Raw genomic sequence first — 19,161 nt, forward strand, 5'->3', positions numbered from 1 at the left:
GGTCTGCTGCGGGCCCAGAGGCTACAGGAGGCTGGCGGTCGGGGCCGGTAGGGGAGACCCCCGGGGGAGCCTTTCCTTGCGCCACGACGCCCTCCAAAAGACACGCCCCCACCCCACCCCCGCCCTGTCTCTTTCCGTCAGCCTCGTTCCTACCAGAAGCCCCCTGTCCACTCCGTGTGTCCGACCCGGTTTCCATCAATAAGAAAGGCTGGAGATTTGGGTGACAATAATACAGTACCTAGGAAAATCTTTGGTTTTCCCAGTCTTTAATGTATCACTACTTATTTATTTGACCAGAGAAGGACGAACGAACCCAAGTACTTAAGCCAGATGTTTGTATGTGATGCTCAATTTCTCGACTTACAAGTTCTGTGACCTTCGCCAAGTTACTTGGCCTTTGAAAACCTGTTTGCTCATTTATAAAATGAGTATAGTAATAAGACTAGCTTAAAGGGTTATTATGAAGATTAAATTAAAATAATATGCGTTTAGAACAGTACCTGGCACATGTGGTAAAGTGTTCAAGAAATGTAAGCTTACATCATGCTGCTAGAAAAGCAAAAGATGGTTGCGCAGAAGGAATAGTTTAGTAAGTACCTAGGAAATCCTTTGCAGATAGAATGCATGTGCACATAGTTTTTATTCCATGTCTACCTACAGTTCTATGTGATTTCTGCACCTCATCCCAAGCACACTAAACTCAAAGTAATTTGTAGGCTGCAGCTTGAGCCCTTTTCTTTCATTGATTGGTCCACTTAAGATCAGGCCTTTTCACACAGAAGAAAAGGCTTTCTGGGTCTTCTCACTTCTCACAGTCTCTATTTGGATTGGGTGCAAGAATTCTGCTCCAAACTGAAAAACTGAACGGGCACAGATTGAACAAACCTGGGTCAGGCTGGAATTTTATTTTTTTAATCAGAGACCATTGAAAAGTTTAGAGAACAAAGAGTAAGTTCAGTGGGATCTTTCCAGTGTTACAAAGATCAGCACAGGATAAAGTTTAAGTTTCAGAGTGTAAATAGAGGCAACACTTCAGGGTTGATTCCTCTAAAACAAACAATTAAAAAACAAAAAAGAAAAGAAAAACTTTTATCACTTTTATCACATTTTAATTTTAACTTTAGTTCTGGGCTTTGAGGCAGTCTGTGAAAAAAGAAGGACTAATGTCACCAACTCAGCTTTGCACGTATTGTTCTCCAGTAAGCACAAGGTAAAATTTGACCAGCTCCTGATGTGATTCCAATTACAAAGGGTAGGATACAAGATATTATGGAAGTTCTTCTGAACTCAAGGTCTCCCCAGATGGAGGCTTTGGGGCAAAGGAAATATAATGATATCTAAAGAGGTGCTGTTGGAGTGAACAGCATAAATGTCTGAGCATCAGAAGGTCTGGGTTCTGTCTTCCTTCAGCACCTAAACAGGCTCCTTTCCTTCCTTGGGCCTATTTTTTTCACCTGTAGGAAAATGACTGGGTTAGTTCAGAGAATCTTAATTTGAGATCTTTGGCTGCTAGGTGGGTCCTAAGTGGTGTGATAATCTCAAAATCCCATGCAAAATTTTGTGCATAGTACATTTTTGGGGAGGAGGTCTATAGTTTTGCTTTCATCAAAGTCTCAAAAAGATCCATGTGGCAACCCTTCTAGAAGCCTCTAAGCAGCTCTTCATCTCTTAAAATCCACAATTTTATGATCTTGGCAGTTAGGATTGTTAGGAAGCAGATTATAGTAAAGACCTATGCTTAAGAGAGGCAAGACTGATCCACTGTCATTACGTGTAATTAATCCATTTTATTTAGGGAAAAATAATTATCTACAACAAGCAGCCTGTCAATAAAAAAAGCATTATGAGAATCCAGAGATCAACTTTCTTGACCTATAAAAGCCAGAGCACGTAGCAAATATGTTTTTATGTAGATTTTTGAGGTGTAATTTACATACAATAAAGTGCACAAATCTTACATGTACAGCTCAACGAATTTATACATATATAAACCTGTGAAGCCTGCCCAGTACCCCAAAAGTCTCCCTCCTGCTCCCCAAATATCACCTCTGCCAAACATAGTTACTATTCTGACATCTTTCATCATAGCTAAGTTTTGCCTGTTCTTGAACTTTATGTAGATGGTGTCATACAGGATTTAGAACTACTAATCAGGGGACTTCCCTGGTGGTGCAGTGGTTAAGAATCCGCCTGCCAATGCGGGGGACATGGGTTCAATCCCTGGTCCAGGAAGATCCCACATGCCACGGAGCAACTAAGCCCGTGCACCACAACTACTGAGCCCATGTGCCCTAGAACCCAGGTGCCGCAACTACTGAGCCCGAGTGCTACAACTACTGAGGTCCGCATACCCAGAGCCCATGCTCCGCAACAAGAGAAGCCACCACAATGAGAAGCCCGTGCACCGCAACAAAGAGTAGCCCTCACTCGCTGCAACTAGAGAAAGCCCACGTGCAGCAACAAAGACCCAACGCAGCCAGAAAATATAATAACAATAAAAAATAAATAAAATAAAATTTAAAAACGAAACAAAAACCTACTAATCATATACCCTTCTGCCCTGCTGGGAAGCAGTATGGAAAGAGCATAGACAATTTTGGAATCAGACACACAGAACTTGAATCAGTCTCCATAGCTCACCCACTTTGTAACACTGAACAAATGACTTAATCTTTTAAAAATTCTATTAAAAATGTAATAATAAAAGCCTGTCTGATAAGTCTTATGAGAGAAGTATATTAAATACTCTATGTAAGGTGTCCGGCTCATAGAAGGGCTCAAATTTTTAAATTTTTCTTTCTTTCCCCCTAGAAAATTTCCACTCCACCTTCCAGACCCAGCACAAGTGTTTCCTAAAGGAGGCCTTTTCTAATTCCCTACCAAGCAAAATTGTTGGTCTCTCAAGTCTCTTTGTTCCGTTATTGTGCTTTGTATGTTCCTCTGCTACAGCATTTAGCACAGTCTACTGTAGCTATTTGTTGATATTACTACAAGAATTTGAGAGTCTTGAGGTCCGGAACTGTGTGTTTTCACCTGTATTTCATCAGTGCACCTACTAATAAGAGGAACTCAATAAATTTTTGTGGAATGAATGAATTCTGCTCTATTGGCATTCTTTTAGAAGTATGTACTACAGATAGCAGAGTTAGCTTTGCAACTATTAAAAGAGGGAATTTGTAGATTTTGAGTTTTTTAAAACGTGTGTTACAATGAATAGTGGCTTAAGAAACAAAGCAATACTTACTTAATATATTGGTACGGACACTGTGTTATAGGCCCATTTCCATGAGAATGAATGAGATTTGGCACAATACTCAACTTATGTGGAAGGGCCAACAAACTGAATGAATTTGTAGCTTTTCCAAAGTTGGAAAACACAAGACAAAGCAATAGCCTACAGGGCAGTGAATGAAGGAACAACTTAGACTGAATGATCACACAATTAGAGGGATTTTACTGGTTGTTTAATCTTTTATTAGTCTTTTGAGAAGAGAAGGAGATATGAAAATTCCAGGGTTATAGCGGGGTCTTAGAAGATGACAGGAAATATGTAGGTGGGTGGGTGTGTCATAATACCTAGAAAATATTTTCATTTCTAAGGAGTATCCAAAAGTGTGTAAGTAGTCATAAAATTGTAATAACCTATTAGAAGTAACCAACAAATTCAATTTAACTGTTTCTTACTGAATGAGATTTCCCTAAATTAAACATGGATCTGTCCCAGTGATCAAATAATCAAATGTAATGATAGCTCCATCCTCAAATAGAAGCCATCCTCTACAACTGGCAATTTCACATTTATGGCCCTAAGGCAGTTACACCCATTTCTGGCCCTAAAGGCAGCCCAAGTGGACAGATAATAGTCAGAGTGCCTTCCCTGACTTGCTCCCTATACCCATTGGGTGACCATATATCTTGGTTGACCTGGCATAATTATTAATCATGTCCCCATTCACACTTGAATGTATCCCAGAATGGGGTGATAAATTATAACATCACCTTACCTTTGGGCCTCACGTGCAAACTGTCCAGCCCCCTCCCAGCCCCACTCCCTGAGTCCTAGGCTTTATTAAGCTTCAGAACCCTTTCCCACACTCTTTTCCCCAGGTTCTCAACAATAGGTCCTTGAAGTCTTAAGTCAAACACATTAGCAGTAAAAACAAAGTATACAAAGAAGGAAGGGATGAAATTTAAAGAAGGTAGTGAAAGAAGTAAAAACTGGAGTAACATTGTGTACTAATAAAGAGTTTCTTACAAATTATAATGAAATTGATTTTCTTTTGGCATTACTAAACTAGCTCTGAAGACAGTTTTGTGAGAAGAAATCCAAAACTGATATGAGCAGAGTGACTTCTTTGAAAGACACCACTTCCTGAACCTATAAGTTTTGGAGTGTTTGTGGGAACCAGACGCAGGATTGCTTTATAGTCACACCAGGCCTTCAAGACTTACATGTTGTTAGATCCAACTGACAAAGAGAAAACGTTCCTACGATTCCAGCTCCATCACAAGACAGTGTTCAGGAACTTGGTGCTTCGGTTTTTTTGATTCAGGATCAACCTCAGGTCTGTGGGCTTTTGAGGTTGGTTGCTGTTAAAAAAGAAAAAAAAAATTTGTCCTACAATGTAAGTGAAGAAACAAAGGAGTTACACAAGTAATGCATGCTTACTTATTTACTTTAGCAAAATCAGTATATAAGCAAATAAGCAAAAAGAAAAAAAATGATCATAAATCCCACTCTTATAAATGACTGCTATAAACATTGGTGTTGAACTTCACAGTCTTTCTGTATGCATTATGTACACTTTTAAAGGCAGATATGCCTTATGCAAAAAATAGGATTAAAAAGGAAGCTACTACTATCACTGAAATAGCTCAAGAAAGCAGAGGAGCATAGCCCAGAATGACCTACAAGGTCTGGGGAGCCCTTAAAAATCCTCAGCAAGTATTCACATTCCATCTCAGGAGTTTCTTTGTATCAATTCACTTTTGCCTGATTCGCTTTTCCTTGTCTTCTATCTCCCTGGTTGTGTGTCTCCACCTCCCACCACAAATGTGCTTTACCGGATCCATCCCACCTCTGGGAACATGTAATCTATTTTGGAATTGAGAGTAACAAGCTAGACCTTTGAGTCTCCTCCAAAGCATGACACTTCTCTGCTCTCACTTTTTACTCATAATACCCAAGTGAGATGTGTCTCACATGCCCTGGCTAAACAAACTCCCACCTGGCACTCAATAGGAGAGTGGAATTAGAACACAAATCTGCAGGGAGGAAAGACGGACATGACTGTATCTGTTATTTATTCTATTAGAGAGGCTGGATCTCAGATTCCTGTTGCTCAGGAACTTCTGAAGAGTTCCCACCTATGTGCACTGGGAAAAAAAAGTCTGTATTCTGAAGTCATTGATTGCAGTTTTCTATGTATGTCAATTAGGTAACATCTGCTCATTGTGTGGTGTGAATCTTTTATATCTATACTGATATTTTGTCCACTTGTTTTATCAGTTACTGAGGGATATGTTTCATAATCTCCTACTATGGTTGTATGTTTCTCTACTTCTGGTTTTCTTAATTTTTGTTATGCATATTTTGAGGCTATGTCATTAAGAACATACAAATTTATATTTTCCTGGTGGACTGATACTTTAACATTATGAAATGTTATCTTTACCTTTAATAAAGCCTTTCATCATAAGGACTACCTTGTCTGATGTTAGTATAACAACATCAGGGTTCTTTTGATTACTGGTTGCAAGTATACATTTTTCTATTCATTTACTTTCAGCCTCACTGTATTTTTATACTTAAGGTGTATTTCTTGAAATCAGCATATAGTTGAAGTTTTACATTAAGTCTTAAAATCTTTGCCTTTCTAATAGGAGTATTTATTCTATCTATATTTGATAGAGTGACTGAGAGATTTGGGTTTAAACCAACTATCTTACTATTTGTTTTCTACCTGTCCAATACATTCTATGTTCCTTTTTCTCTCTTTTCTTGCCTTTTTAAAATAAAATTTAAATTTAAAAATTTCTTTTTATTATTCTATTTTTTTCGTCTATTAACTTGCTAGTTGTACATTCTTTTACTGTTTTTTAGTGTTATAAAAGAGATTATAATATGCATCCTTGACTTAATGGAAATTTCTCTAATATAAATTAGGACTTTTCCCAACTCTTGAACAATGCAAGGATTTTAGAACCCTTTAATTACAATTTACTACCCACCACATACCTTACTGCTATTGTTGTCATGTATTATAATTCTTTCTATATGTTAAACTCTATAAGGTATTGTTATTATTATTATTTCATAAATCAATATTTATTTAGAATTATGTATTTATCCTAGCAATTCTAGTAGGAGAGTCATGGTGAAGACTGCTTGGGTTCTAGAGCAGAGTCATGACATCTGTAGCAGAGAATTTTATTGAAGCATAGAGTTAAACTCTATTTTAACCTTGAAAAGCATCTACAATTATGCTATTGTGCCTTGGTAAGGAATGAACATCTGACTATGATGGCATTTTGTGAGGATGGGTCTCTATCCTTCTTTACCTTAAACCAGCAGTCATTGTGTGGTGCTGTGACCCCAGTCAGTACAATACATGGGTCTGAGAATCAAAGAGTGGAACTTGGAGTGACTCCACTCACCATAGCTCTCAGAAAACTGTTTGAAGAATTTGTTCTTCGTAGCCCCACAATTTTTAGGTCCTGTGGCTCTGTAGATCCTAGTTTCCAGAAAGAGGACTCTTCCACCAGGGAACAAAGAGTCCAACTTAATTTAATACTCTGACGGCCACCTTGCCACTTTGGGGTCTTTGTGCCAGTGAAAAGGAGCTGCCACCTTGTGGGGGAAAAATGACTTTGATATCTTGAGGAGGTTGGACTACTGCTATGTAATGGAGCAGGCAGAAACATTTGGCACTTTGGTGATCCACTAAGGAGTCTCTTGATATTCCATGGTCAGTTTTAACTGTAAATGGAAAAATTCAGCAACCATGACCTATTAATGGCATGGTAATCAGGAGCTCAGGATCCCCAGAGATGAGGATCTAGGTCACCCACTAGACAAACCATATAGACCAGCACAAACACTACCTGAGGATGAGGGAAATCTAGATTGGGCAGTAGAGGTGAGAGATGATAAGTATCAATGATAGCCTAGGGTCTAACTGCAGCAGCAGGGGCTATAGCTCATCTCACAAACCCTCCTCTCTTATGTTTTGCCAGAAATTATAACTGACCAGAATCCTGGAGAAGCTGTGATAGAATGGAGTGAACCTAATGTGAAAAACACATGGATCTGAATGGTGCAAGAGGTGGGCCTTGGCAGACATTGCTGATGCTCTACCCAGACCTTCTGAGATTCCTTTAACTACTTTGGTTTTTGTGTTCAGTGCCCAGCTGCCATATACTTGGGGTAAAGGGTCATACCTGCAACTTTCTCTGGAAGATTTCCCTTGTATGTTTGACGCCTCTGGGGCTGGAGATTCCTGGGAGTTATACCAACTTCCCATTTCTTGGACCAGGACTAATATCTAGATGGGGCAGGGGTACAAAACTTCCACTCCCTTGCTTCAAGGCAAAAAGGGCTTTGCAGTACACTTTATACTCCATAGCTTCTTGTAGGATGAGACTGAAGATAGGTTTCACCTGAAACTCCATTCTTGCATAGCTCCTTTCCCATCCTGCTTCCTTCCCTCCCTTACCTGTCTGTTCTGAGTGCATTCTCAGTAAGTTACATGCAAACAAATATCCATCTCAGGTTGTTTCTAGGGAACCTTACTAAAGACTTCTCCCAAATAAGCTACCTGCACCCAATTTCTTCTCCAAAATAAGAAGGAAGTCATTCATTCAATGAATTTTAATAGCTGAGAAGACCACATAACCCTAAGTTATAATAGGAGAACTTCAACTATTATAAAAATCATTAAAATGGAATCACAGATTATCTTGGTATACATAACTATACTTTGTACTTTTAATGGATTTTAATAGACTTTGACTCACTTTCTGTATGAAAGATCAGGTGTGTTTGCAGAAATGTCATTAACAATGACATGAAAAACTTCAAGATGTGAAATTAGTTTCAATGGTGTAAATTTCAGTGAGAAGAAATTTCATTTAACACAAGGGAGAACTTGTAACTATTAGGGCAGCCTCAGGTTAGGTTGAATTTCGTGTCATCTTAGATTTCCAAACACAAGCTGAACAATCACTTGGTGAAAACAAAACAAAGTGCTCTTCAGGCATCAGAAGCATTAAACTGGTAGCTAGTTGATGCAGGTGATTATAGTTATCATCTATATTCAGGAACTTAAATATGATATTTTGAACCCTTTTTGTTGGAGATTCAACTGAGAAATTATTATTTCCAATAATTTACTTTTTCTATTCTTTTTGTTTTGCTTTCTAGTAACCAGTATTAAGTTCATCATTTGTTCTATATACATTTCTCTTTAACCAAATCTCATTTTTATGGTAAAAACTGTTGTTCAAATATATAACCAACACTAGCCTATGGGATCCTTCAATGAGTTGTGTTGGGCAGTGACCATGACTGAAGGTGTGAACTGAAAACCATGGGCTTTCTATACCTGTAGATGGTTGAAAACCAAATGTAAGTTCCATTTGTTGAATTTAGGCACTTTTTGAAATAATAGCCTTTCTCTTATGTGAAAATTAGGGCATTGATGGGAAAGTAGGATGCCTAGAATTGAAGCAGGATATATGGGAGTGTTTGGATGACTGCTCTCTGATGGCATCATTCAACATCCCTGCCCACCATGCCTCAGACCATACCACCATCCATAGCCTTAAATGTCTTATATACCATCATGGTATCCCATATAACATTGCTTCTGACTAAGAAAACTTCCTTTATGGTGAAAGAGTTAAGGCAATGAACTGATGTCTATGGAATTCACTGGTCTTATCATTTATTCCATCACCTGGAAATAAGTGGTCTTATAGAGAGGTAGGATGGTCTACTGAAAACTCAGTTAAAATGCTAGTAGGGAGATTTTGCGAGGTTACGGTGCTATTCTACAAGATGTGCTATATGTTCTAAGTCAGCAACCAAGATATGGTCCTATTTTTTTTCCATTGCAAAAGTATAGGCTCCAAGATGGAGGTGGAAAGTGTACCTTTCACACATAACGCAAACTGGAAAATGTTTTGTTTTCTACCCCTATGATTCTAGAGTGTGCTGGTGTAGAGGTGTTGGTAAGCATGAGAGGAATGCTTCTACCAGGGGACACACCATGGTTCCACTGATTGGAAATTAAGACTACCACCTGGATGCTTAAAACTCTTCATGTCACCAGGAATACAGGCCAAAAAAGGTGCCAGCTGGGATGACTGATCCTCACTGTCAAGAGGAGATAGTTTCACCTATAAACACAGAGGCTTAAAGGACTATGGTTGGGACTCACAGATCTCCTGGTGTTGACTCTTAGTACTGCCATGTCTGCTGGTAAAGTTAATGGAGGACTCCAACAGTCTTATAAGACCATCAAGGTCTCAGATCCCTTGGGAATGAGGGTTCGGATTGTTCAACCCAAGTAATGAAGCCTGACCAGTTGCAGCTGGTGGCTCTGGGCAGGAGAACATAAAATGGGTGGTAGGGGATGGAAGTCAGAAATATCAATTACAGACCTGTGACTTCTTTTCTTTTTAATTTTTATTTTATTTTATTTTTATTGGAGTATAATTGTTTTACAATGTTGTGTTAGCTTCTGCTGTACAACAAAGTGAATCAGCTATATGTATACATATATCACCTCCCTCTTGGACCTCCCGCCCATCACCGCCGCCCCCCAGCCCACCATTCTGCCCATCTAGGTCATCACAGAGCACTGAGCTGAGCTCCCTGTGCTATACAGCAGGTTCCCACTAGCTATCTATTTTAAAGGGTAGTGTATTTATGTCAAACCTAATCTCCCAATTCATCCCTCCACCCCCGTGTCCACACATCCATTCTTTACATCTGCGTCTCTATTCCTGCCCTTGCAATAGGTTTGTGAGTTCTTGCAGAAATAAAGATGATAGGATCTACCTCATTTTCTCACTTGTTCTGCCATGCATATATTTAAACTAATTTTTTCTTTTCTTTTCTATCCCTTTCTTCCAGGGCATGCTGACGGTGGATAGCTTTATAATATTGTTCATGGGTTACAGAATTCTGAGACAGGATCATGATGGAACCAGAAGAGGAATGAACATCACACAGAGATTCTATATAAGCTGGATTCAGCCACCAGTAAGATTCCAAGTTATCATCCTTTTAGGGAGAAAGTGAGCACGTTTTGATTTTATAAGGAACAGCTGCATTATGTTAACTGGCAGTATTTTTTCTTCTGGAGGATTAAGTATGGGAAGAAGGGTTTATGTTAATATTTGGCATGGGTAGCAAAGAAGTGCACTCTAGTGAATGTTGTCACTTTTTTTCAATCGAGTGTTTGCTTTCCTTTTGATGACTGCAGAATTTCCCACCTTAAAGTCTGACTCTCACTCTAGAAGCTGAAAATGGCATATACTCACTTTCTCACCTTCCTTAAAGTTAGTGTGTGTGTACATTATCTAGGATCCACCACTAACCGGATACAATCTCCCAAAACTATATCAGAAGTGAGCCACAGGAAGACTGCGAGGGACTCTTCGACAGCTACAACATTATAGAAAGATCAAGTTCTTTGAGCAGTAGTGGTGCTCTCACTGACAAACTCTGGGGTGTGAATTTTGGGTATTGTTCCTGGCTGGGTAGTCCTGAGCCTGAGGTATTTCTAGCTCTCCTGGCAATTCGACATCACTTTTTGGTTTACAAAGTTTAATTTTTATATAATTTCATACTTAGCAACACAACATTGCAAGAATAGTTAAGGAATCATATACCCTTGAGAAAGGAAGAGAGGGATAGAGAAGAGGAGAGAGGGGATGAGAGGAACTGGGGGGGAGAATGGTAAAGCAAGTGAGGCAAAGTGTAAACAACTGGTAAATTTAAATAAAGGGAATATGGGAGTTCCTTAACTATTCTTGCAACACACACACACACATACACACACACACTTTTTTTCTGAGTCATTTGAGAGTAAGTTGCAAATATCATAGTTCTGTATCCGTAAATACTTCGGTGTATATTTTGTAAGAACATGGATATTCTCTTACATAGCACCATACAATTGTTTAAATCAGAAAATGTAACATTGATATAAAACTATTATCTAATCCATACTTCATATTCAAATTCCTATATCACTTAAACAAATTTCTTTACTGCTTAAGTGAGTCAGTGTTAGCTTCTGTGAACTCTAATTAATTTGCAATCTCAGAAATCACTTCCTCCAGCATATGTTCCTGGACCCCAGCTTTGGGTTAGGCAACTCTCTTATGTACCCTCATAATACAGGGTACTTTACCTACCAGTGTATTTCTAACACTCTATTCCTGATTGTGTTGGCCTCTCCAACCTGAATCAAGCCACTTAAAAGGCAGGTGTGCCTCTTTTTCACTGGTCTTTCTTCACTGACTAGAACAGTTTCTGACACATAGTAGATACTCATGAATATTTGTTGAACAGCTAGATCTGCACACTTTAGCAACAATTAAGATGAAATATGTTCTAAGTTGTTTTTGTCATTTTCCCTCTTTCAGTTGACAGCTGTATCTGTCAAGGTTCAATGCAAAGTAGAAACGACTCTAGGTGTTTTTTACAGGAAGAGATTTATTGCAGGAAATTGATGCATATAAGGTCTAGGAGAGAAAGATCTAGGCTGGACTACTAGAAATTATTCCCAGAAAAATACAGAATGGACTGTCACCAACACTCCAAGGTCATCATTTGAATTATTCAAGACATACCCCCATAGCTTTGATCCAGGGGTCAGGAAACTGTAATCAAGAAGCTGCTGCTATTGCCACCGTGGATGATTGCACTGTCTCTCAGCACTCAGAAAGCTGGAAAATGGCTACTAGAATCCCACCACAGAAAAAAATTCACATTTTCCCAAGTTTTCTTGACAGTGTAAGGGGTAAAAGGATGGCTTTAGACTTTATCTCACTTCTGCCTTATATTTCATGAGGTCATCCCATTATCAGAAATCAATTCACATTCAGAAACCCTGTTGCAAAGGAGTCAGGAATATGTACTTTTCAGCTACCCAGTCTCTGTAATGCACCCTGTGGAGACTGAGTTAATTCCCAGTATGTACCACAATGGCATCCCCATTCATGAGGTTGCTGAAGCTAGACACAAGTATGTAATCCTCAACCCCTCCCTGACACCAAGATTCTCCCCTTGGATGGAGGTGGTAGTACCTCTTCACTGTGAGATTAAATTTAGAGGTTTAAATTTAGTACTCCCAGGGAATGGAATGAAGTATGCCTTGGTTGACTGCTTCAGAATCACTTACCCTCTGAGCAGTTTTCTGCCTGAGAAAATGGCAGTCACATGACCAACTTGGATGTTCCTCCCTCTGGAGGTGGCAGTAACATGCTAACTCATTTTCCAGGTACCCCTGTGACTTCTGGGGTCAATGTGGTCGAAGAAAAGTGGGGAAAACAAAACCCAGAGAGATGAGGAGATGTGTGCAACATCATGGAAAGAGCATGAACTTTATTTTCACATGGCTTTAGATTTGAATCCAGATCGTGCCTCTTACTAAATGTAAAACCTGGAGCAAGTTCCTTAGTCTCTCTATATCTTGGTTTCCTCATCTTTAAAATACCTATCTCATAGGATGGTCATGAGGATTAAATTAGATAACACATGTTAAGTGCAGGTACCTAAAACTACACAAAGAAATGTTGGTTCTTGGGACTTCCCTGGTGGTGCAGTGGTAAAGAATCCGCCTTCCAATGCAGGGGACACAGGTTCGATCCCTGGTTGGGGAATTAAGATCCCGCATGCCACGGGGCAACTAAGCCCGCGTGCCGCAGCTACTGAGCTCGCGCCTCAACGAAAGAGTCCATGAGCCACAAACTACAGAGCCCACACACCCTGGAGCCTGCACACCACAGCTAGAGAAGAGAAAACCTGAACGCCACAACTAGAGAGAAGCCCACCAGCCGCAACGAAGATCCCATGTGCTGCAACTAAGAAATGATGCAGCCAAAAAAAAAAAAAAAAAAAAAAGAAATCTATAAAACAGCAACTCTAATAAAAAAACAAACAAGACTATATGATAACATGATATAATTATCATAATGATAATGCTAATTCAAAAAAAGAATATAAAATTAAAAAAAAAAAAGAAAGGGCTTCCCTGGTGGCGCAGTGGCTAAGAATCTGCCCGCCAATGCAGGGCACATGGGTTCCAGCCCTGGTCCGGGAAGATCCCGCTGCAGAGCAAATAAGCCTGTGAGCCACAACTACTGAGCCCACATGCCACAACTACTGAAGCCTGTGCACCTAGAGCCAGTGCTCCACAACAAGAGAAGCCACGGCAATGAGAAGCCAGCTTGTTGCAACTAGAGAAAGCCTGCACGCAGCAACGAAGACCCAACACAGCCAAAAATAAATAAATAAATAAATAAATAAATTTATTTTTTAAAAAAAGAAATGTTGCTTCTTTTACTAGTTTACTATGGCTGCTGTAATAAATTATGATAAACTTAGCGGCTTAAAACAACAAATTTAATTTAAAATTAATCTCTTACAGTTCTGGACATCAGAAATCCAACATCCGTTTCACTCGGCCAAAATCAAAGCGTTGGCAGGGTTATACTCTTCCCGGAAGCTCTAGGGGAGAATCAGATTCCTTGCCTTTTCCACCTTCTAGAGTTGCATTCTTTGGCTGTTGTGCTCTTCCTCCATGTTTGAAGCCAGCAGTACAGTATCCTGCTGCAGTCCTCACATAGCTAGGTCAAATCACCCTCTCCTCTTACTTGTGATTTACAGTTAAGGCCTACTTGCATAATCTAGGATAATCTCTAAATCTTAAGATCCTTAACTTAATCACATCTGCAAATTCCGTTATCATATAAGGTAACATTCACAGACCCAGAAACCTGGATAACTTTGGGAGCTGTTATTCACCTGACCAGAGTTCCTTTCATCACCAGCCCTTACTGTCTTCTTAAAAAACCCATTTGGTGTCTTGAGCAGTGTGTCCAACAGAAATATAATGTGACGCACATGTGTAAAATTTTCTAATATCCACATTAAAAAGAGTAAAAAGAAACAGGTGAAATTAATTTTAATGAATTTTTAAACCAACATGCCCCCAAATACTATCATTTCAACATGCAGTTAGTATAAAAATTATTAATGTAATATATTACATTCTTTCTTAAAATACTTTAAAAATCCAGTATATAATTTACACTTACTGCAAATCTCATTCAGACTAACCACATTTCAATTGCTCTATGGCCACATGTGGCTAGTGGCTACTGTACTGGATAGTGCAGATCTGGAGGGCTGTAAGATTAAAAGGGCCCAGGGTGAGTTGGACCGTATACTCTTCACATCAAACCCATGTTTCAGCAGCTATAGCCTACACCTCATTCTGCCTATATCCACTACCAAGTTGATGACAACTGCCTCAAATCCTTGTCAGTGTGCCAAGGCTGCCACCAGTGTGTTATAAACACCCCATAGAACCAGGCTGAGCATGGGATTAACCTCAGGTTATGTATCAGTTAGGATACAGTCAAGAAAACATAATCCACCCTACGTTTTAAAAGAAGAGGGATTTTTAATTCTGGAAATTATACCAGTTGATGGAAGAGGTGAGAAATGCAACAATAGATAGTGAGACAAACCACAGATTGGCAGCATTACACAGCTGCTACCACTTCTAATGATGGAAGGAGAATAGAAGGAGGTGGTGTTGTCTGAAATTGACACCACCCAAGAGTTAGAACCATGGCAAGGATTTTGGACCATGAAGGAAGGGACTGTTTGGTGAGAGCTGGAGATATGGAGAAAACATAGCCACTATTGGAGATGTTGCCTGAGGAAGGAGGAGTAAGAGAGGGAAATACCCTGATTCTCCCTTCCTTCCACTCTCCAGTGTTCTGCCAGGGCCTCCCATTGTCCTAATCTATCTGGAAGCCCTTTGTCGAGGGATGCTAGGAAATATAGTTCCCTGAGAGTTAGAGTGGAGCCAGGGAAGATCAGGGAACAGACCAAGAGCAAACAGGCAAACAAAGTGTCACAGTCCACGCCTTTTGCTATTCATAATATCTACCACCTATATTACAACTTCATGCTTCTTTCTAGCAGGATGCAACTATACTTCACAAAAATGAAGATGCCCTCATCATCTCTTCAATATGGGTGAGGCAAGTCATCATTGCTCTTTTTAAGTCCAAGATCTCTAGGGAATTCACAGTCTTCCCCAGTAAACCATGCCTTCTCAGGGTCTGGTGACATATGAACTAATTGGCAAAGTTAAATATCATTGACCTTCTTTGTACAAAATAGCCTAGGAAAGGGAAAAAAGAAATAATCGGTAAATATTAATATATACAGAACAAAAATATGCATAGCTGTTAATCATCTCTATAACTGGTCATAAGGGCAGAGTCGATATTTATTACTTCCTTCTGTCACTATTCATTCCATGCTTCCATTGTCCTTAGTCAATGATTTGGCTGGTGGTGGCTCTTTGCCTGGGTAGTGAGCCAAACCTTCATTCCTGAAGGATCCAAATCCTCAGTGGTCTTGCCTTTATTGGGTTCTTCCTTTAATCGTTTCTACTAGAGATGGAGAAACAAGGGATTCCCCAATGATTCCTTCTGGGTACCAGAATCCTCTCTGCCCTCATCGTGTGGCAGCAACTTAAATCGCCCTTGTTAGTTGGGACTGGCCACTCCAACCAGTATTGTAACCTCTCCTCTGGCTATTGGTTTAGTGGCATGAGGACCCCCAAATAGTCAGGTGTCAGTTTCAATTTCTCATTCAATTGGACCATTATTGTGTCCCCTCATGAAAGCACTCCTCCCTTGGGGCTGTAGCAGATGAGGTGGATGCCTCTGTCCATATCCCCTCGGTCCACCTGAGTCACCTGCAGCTGCAATAGAGGCTCCCTGCACGATGACAGCTTCCCCCCTTCTCTAGTCTCTTCCTGTGAGTTTTTTCTCACACTCTGCCAAAGGAAAACAGCCCAGAAATGCAAGGGAGTTAATGTCCTTTAATTGGAGTTGGTGGGTATATGCCTTGCCTTCCTGTCCTCCAAAAGGACAATTCTGAAGCTTGTTCCATACTGTTTTTCAGAGGGATCTTGGTGAGACTGGGCTTCAGTTGTCCACGGCAATCACCTGCTCATCATCACACACCTTACTGGCTTTTCTCCTTTCTCTGTCTCACTTTCCTCCCTTCACTACTTGTGCTTATTGGAATCACCTTCCAGGTAAACTGCCTGCACCCAAGACCCTGTCTTAGGACAAGAACCCAAACTAAGACAGGAACCAGGACCTCTAAACCAAAGGAGTCTATGGCTGGGGAGAAGGGAAACTAAATTTTGTCAGAAGGTTATTAGGTGTAATAGCTTCCAGTACCTGGGTATTTTGGCTGTAAGAGAAACAGCACCATCTGTTGGTCACTGGCTCAAAACATAAACTCCATCCTGTTAAGATGGCACTGGACCTCACAGGGTTTGTTCCACAAGTAGTGCTGTAATTATGACTTCAGTAGGTTATTCCATCAATCTACCAGATTAGATGTTCTCAGATGATGGGGTATGTGATAATATTAGTGAAATACAAGAGTCTGAGACAATTTCTCTTGTTTTCAAATGAGATCCTTGGTGAGAAGCAATCTGTATAGGATATCATGATAATGAGTCATGGAATCAGGGCATTCCATAAGTCCACAGATGGTGCTGCTGGCAGAACCATTTTGGATAGGGAAAGAAGAAAGAAGTATCTATTTCAGTGAGAACAAATTTCTGCCCCATTATGATGGAAGAGGTACAATATAATCGGCATGCCCCCAGTGCCCTGAGGAATGGTGCGATAGCAAGGGTTCAGTATTGGCTTCTGCTCTTGGCAGTCTGAGCTTTCTGCCTTGGAGAGGGAAGTCCATGTTGTTGAGCCCTTATGCCTGCTGCCATGGCTACTAGTACACAAGCCCAGTGAACAAGGACTCAGTGGCTGAATAATGAAGCTGACCAACATCCACAGGATGGGTCATCTCCCTGATGATTAAGAGCTTTCTCTCTTTTCAAAAATTAGTTAATTAATTAATTGAAGTATAGTTGATTTACAATATTGTGTTAGTTTCAGGTGTACAACAAAGTGATTCAGTTATGTATATATATATACACACTTTTCAGGTTCTTTTGCGTTATAGGTTATTACAAGGTATTGTATATAGTTTCCCGTGCTATACAGTAAATCCTTGTTGTTTATGGTATATCTACAAAGTAGTTTGTATCTGTATATGGTAGCTTGTATCTGCTAATCTCAAGCTCCTAATTTATCCTTCACCCCTCCCTTTCCCCTTTGGTAACCATGTCTCATTTTCTATGTCTGTGGGTGTATTTCTGTTTTGTAAATAAATTCATTTGTATTATTTTTTATATTCCACATATAAGTGATATCATATGATATTTGTCTTTCTCTGCCTGACTTACTTCGCTTAGCATGATAATCTCTAGGTCCATCCATGTTGCTGCAAATGGCAATATTTCATTCTTTTTTATGGCTGAATAATATTCCATTGTATATACATACACCACATCTTCTTTATCCATTCATCTGTCGATGGACACTTAGGTTGCTTCCATGTCTTGGCTACTGTAAATAGTGCTGCTATGAACATTGGGGTGCATGTATTTCGAACTATAGTTTTGTCTGGATGTATGCCCAGGAGTGGAATTGCTGGAGCATATGGCAACTCTATTTTTAGTTTTTTTGAGGAGCCTCCATACTGTTTTCCATAATCGCTACACCAACTTACGTTCCCACCAACAGTGTAGGAGGGTTCCCTTCTCTACACATCCTCTCCAGCATTTGTTATTTGTAGACGTTTTAACCTGAATTTTTTAAAGTGAATTTTAGAGAGATTCTTGACCTTGATTTTGATGTTTTGGGCTTGATAATTCTTGGTTGTGGGGAGGTGTCCTGTGCATTTCAAGTTGTTTAGCAGCGTACTTGGCCTCTACCTACTAGATGTCAATAGCCACTAACTCCCTTACCTCCAGCTGTGACAACCAAAAACATCTCCAGATATTGCCTGGTAAATGTTCAGTAGGGGACAAAATTGCCTCTGGTTGAGAACCACTGCTATACAGGGATATCGCAATATTCTTTTCATGGAATTTTTGTGTCTCTGGCATTCATACGTCTTACTAAGAATATTTGCTACTTCCTGTTCACCAAGCTAATCAACATGATATTATCAATGTCGTGGATCAGAGTGATGTTCTATGGGATGTCCAGATGATCAAGGTCCTTGTGGACTATACTGTGACAGAATTTGAGAACTGACATGGCCCTGAAGTAAAACTGTAAAGGTCAGTCACTGTTCCTGACATATGAAAATTTGTTGCTTCTGATTTTCTTTGCTAGTTGATTTGAGAGGAAAATGATTTGCCAGATCAACAACTGCATGCTACGTGGGCAGGATTATGTTGATTTGCCCCAGCAAAAATGCCATATCTGGATCAGAAGCTTCAAGTGAAGACACTGTCTAGTTTTTTTTGTTTTCATTTGACAAATATTTATTGAGGCACCTATCACACATTCAACACTGTTCTAGGTACTAAGAATATATTTGTGAACAATCATGTATTTATATTTATCTATTAACAATGGTTAGAAATCTCCTGGGTAGAAGCTTGAATAATCCCAATCACAGGCCTGTGGTATTGCTTTTGGCTTATCATTTTGTTAGGGAAGGGCAGTTCCAGGGGCTACTTGGCTCTGCCTACCAAAATGGTCCACTCTGCATGTTTCAGGGAGCTAGTGCAGGAGATCTGCCAGTTGCCAAGTATGTCTAGTCTAAATACACATTTAGAACCTGGTGAAATTACCTCAGCATGGGTCTACAGAACCCACTGAGCCCTCTGTGTGATGGACTTGGATATAAATTTAATTTATTATCTGATTACCCAAAGCCCTCAGTCTATCCGGGGGCCCCCAAGGATTAGCATAAATTCAGATCAGTGTCTAATAATCCTTCAAAGTCTGGGTATGTCCCTTCCCTCA

At 39.8% G+C, this 19,161-nt stretch overlaps 1 long non-coding RNA gene across 2 annotated transcripts; it reads left to right on the forward strand.

Moving 5' to 3' along the window:
• The first annotated feature begins 15 nt into the window (after positions 1–15).
• LOC309626401 lies at positions 16–13,178 on the forward strand. 2 transcript variants are annotated; one of them, XR_014243159.1, is made up of 2 exons: positions 16–7,325; positions 9,209–13,178. It is a non-coding gene; the product is annotated as an uncharacterized lncRNA (long non-coding RNA). The 2 variants fall into 2 exon arrangements; XR_014243160.1 differs by having other exon boundaries at positions 10,139–13,178.
• Positions 13,179–19,161: the final 5,983 nt, after the last annotated feature.

Source organism: Balaenoptera borealis (assembly GCF_965194805.1).
Source record: "Balaenoptera borealis genome assembly, chromosome: 3".
NCBI lineage: Eukaryota > Metazoa > Chordata > Mammalia > Artiodactyla > Balaenopteridae > Balaenoptera > Balaenoptera borealis.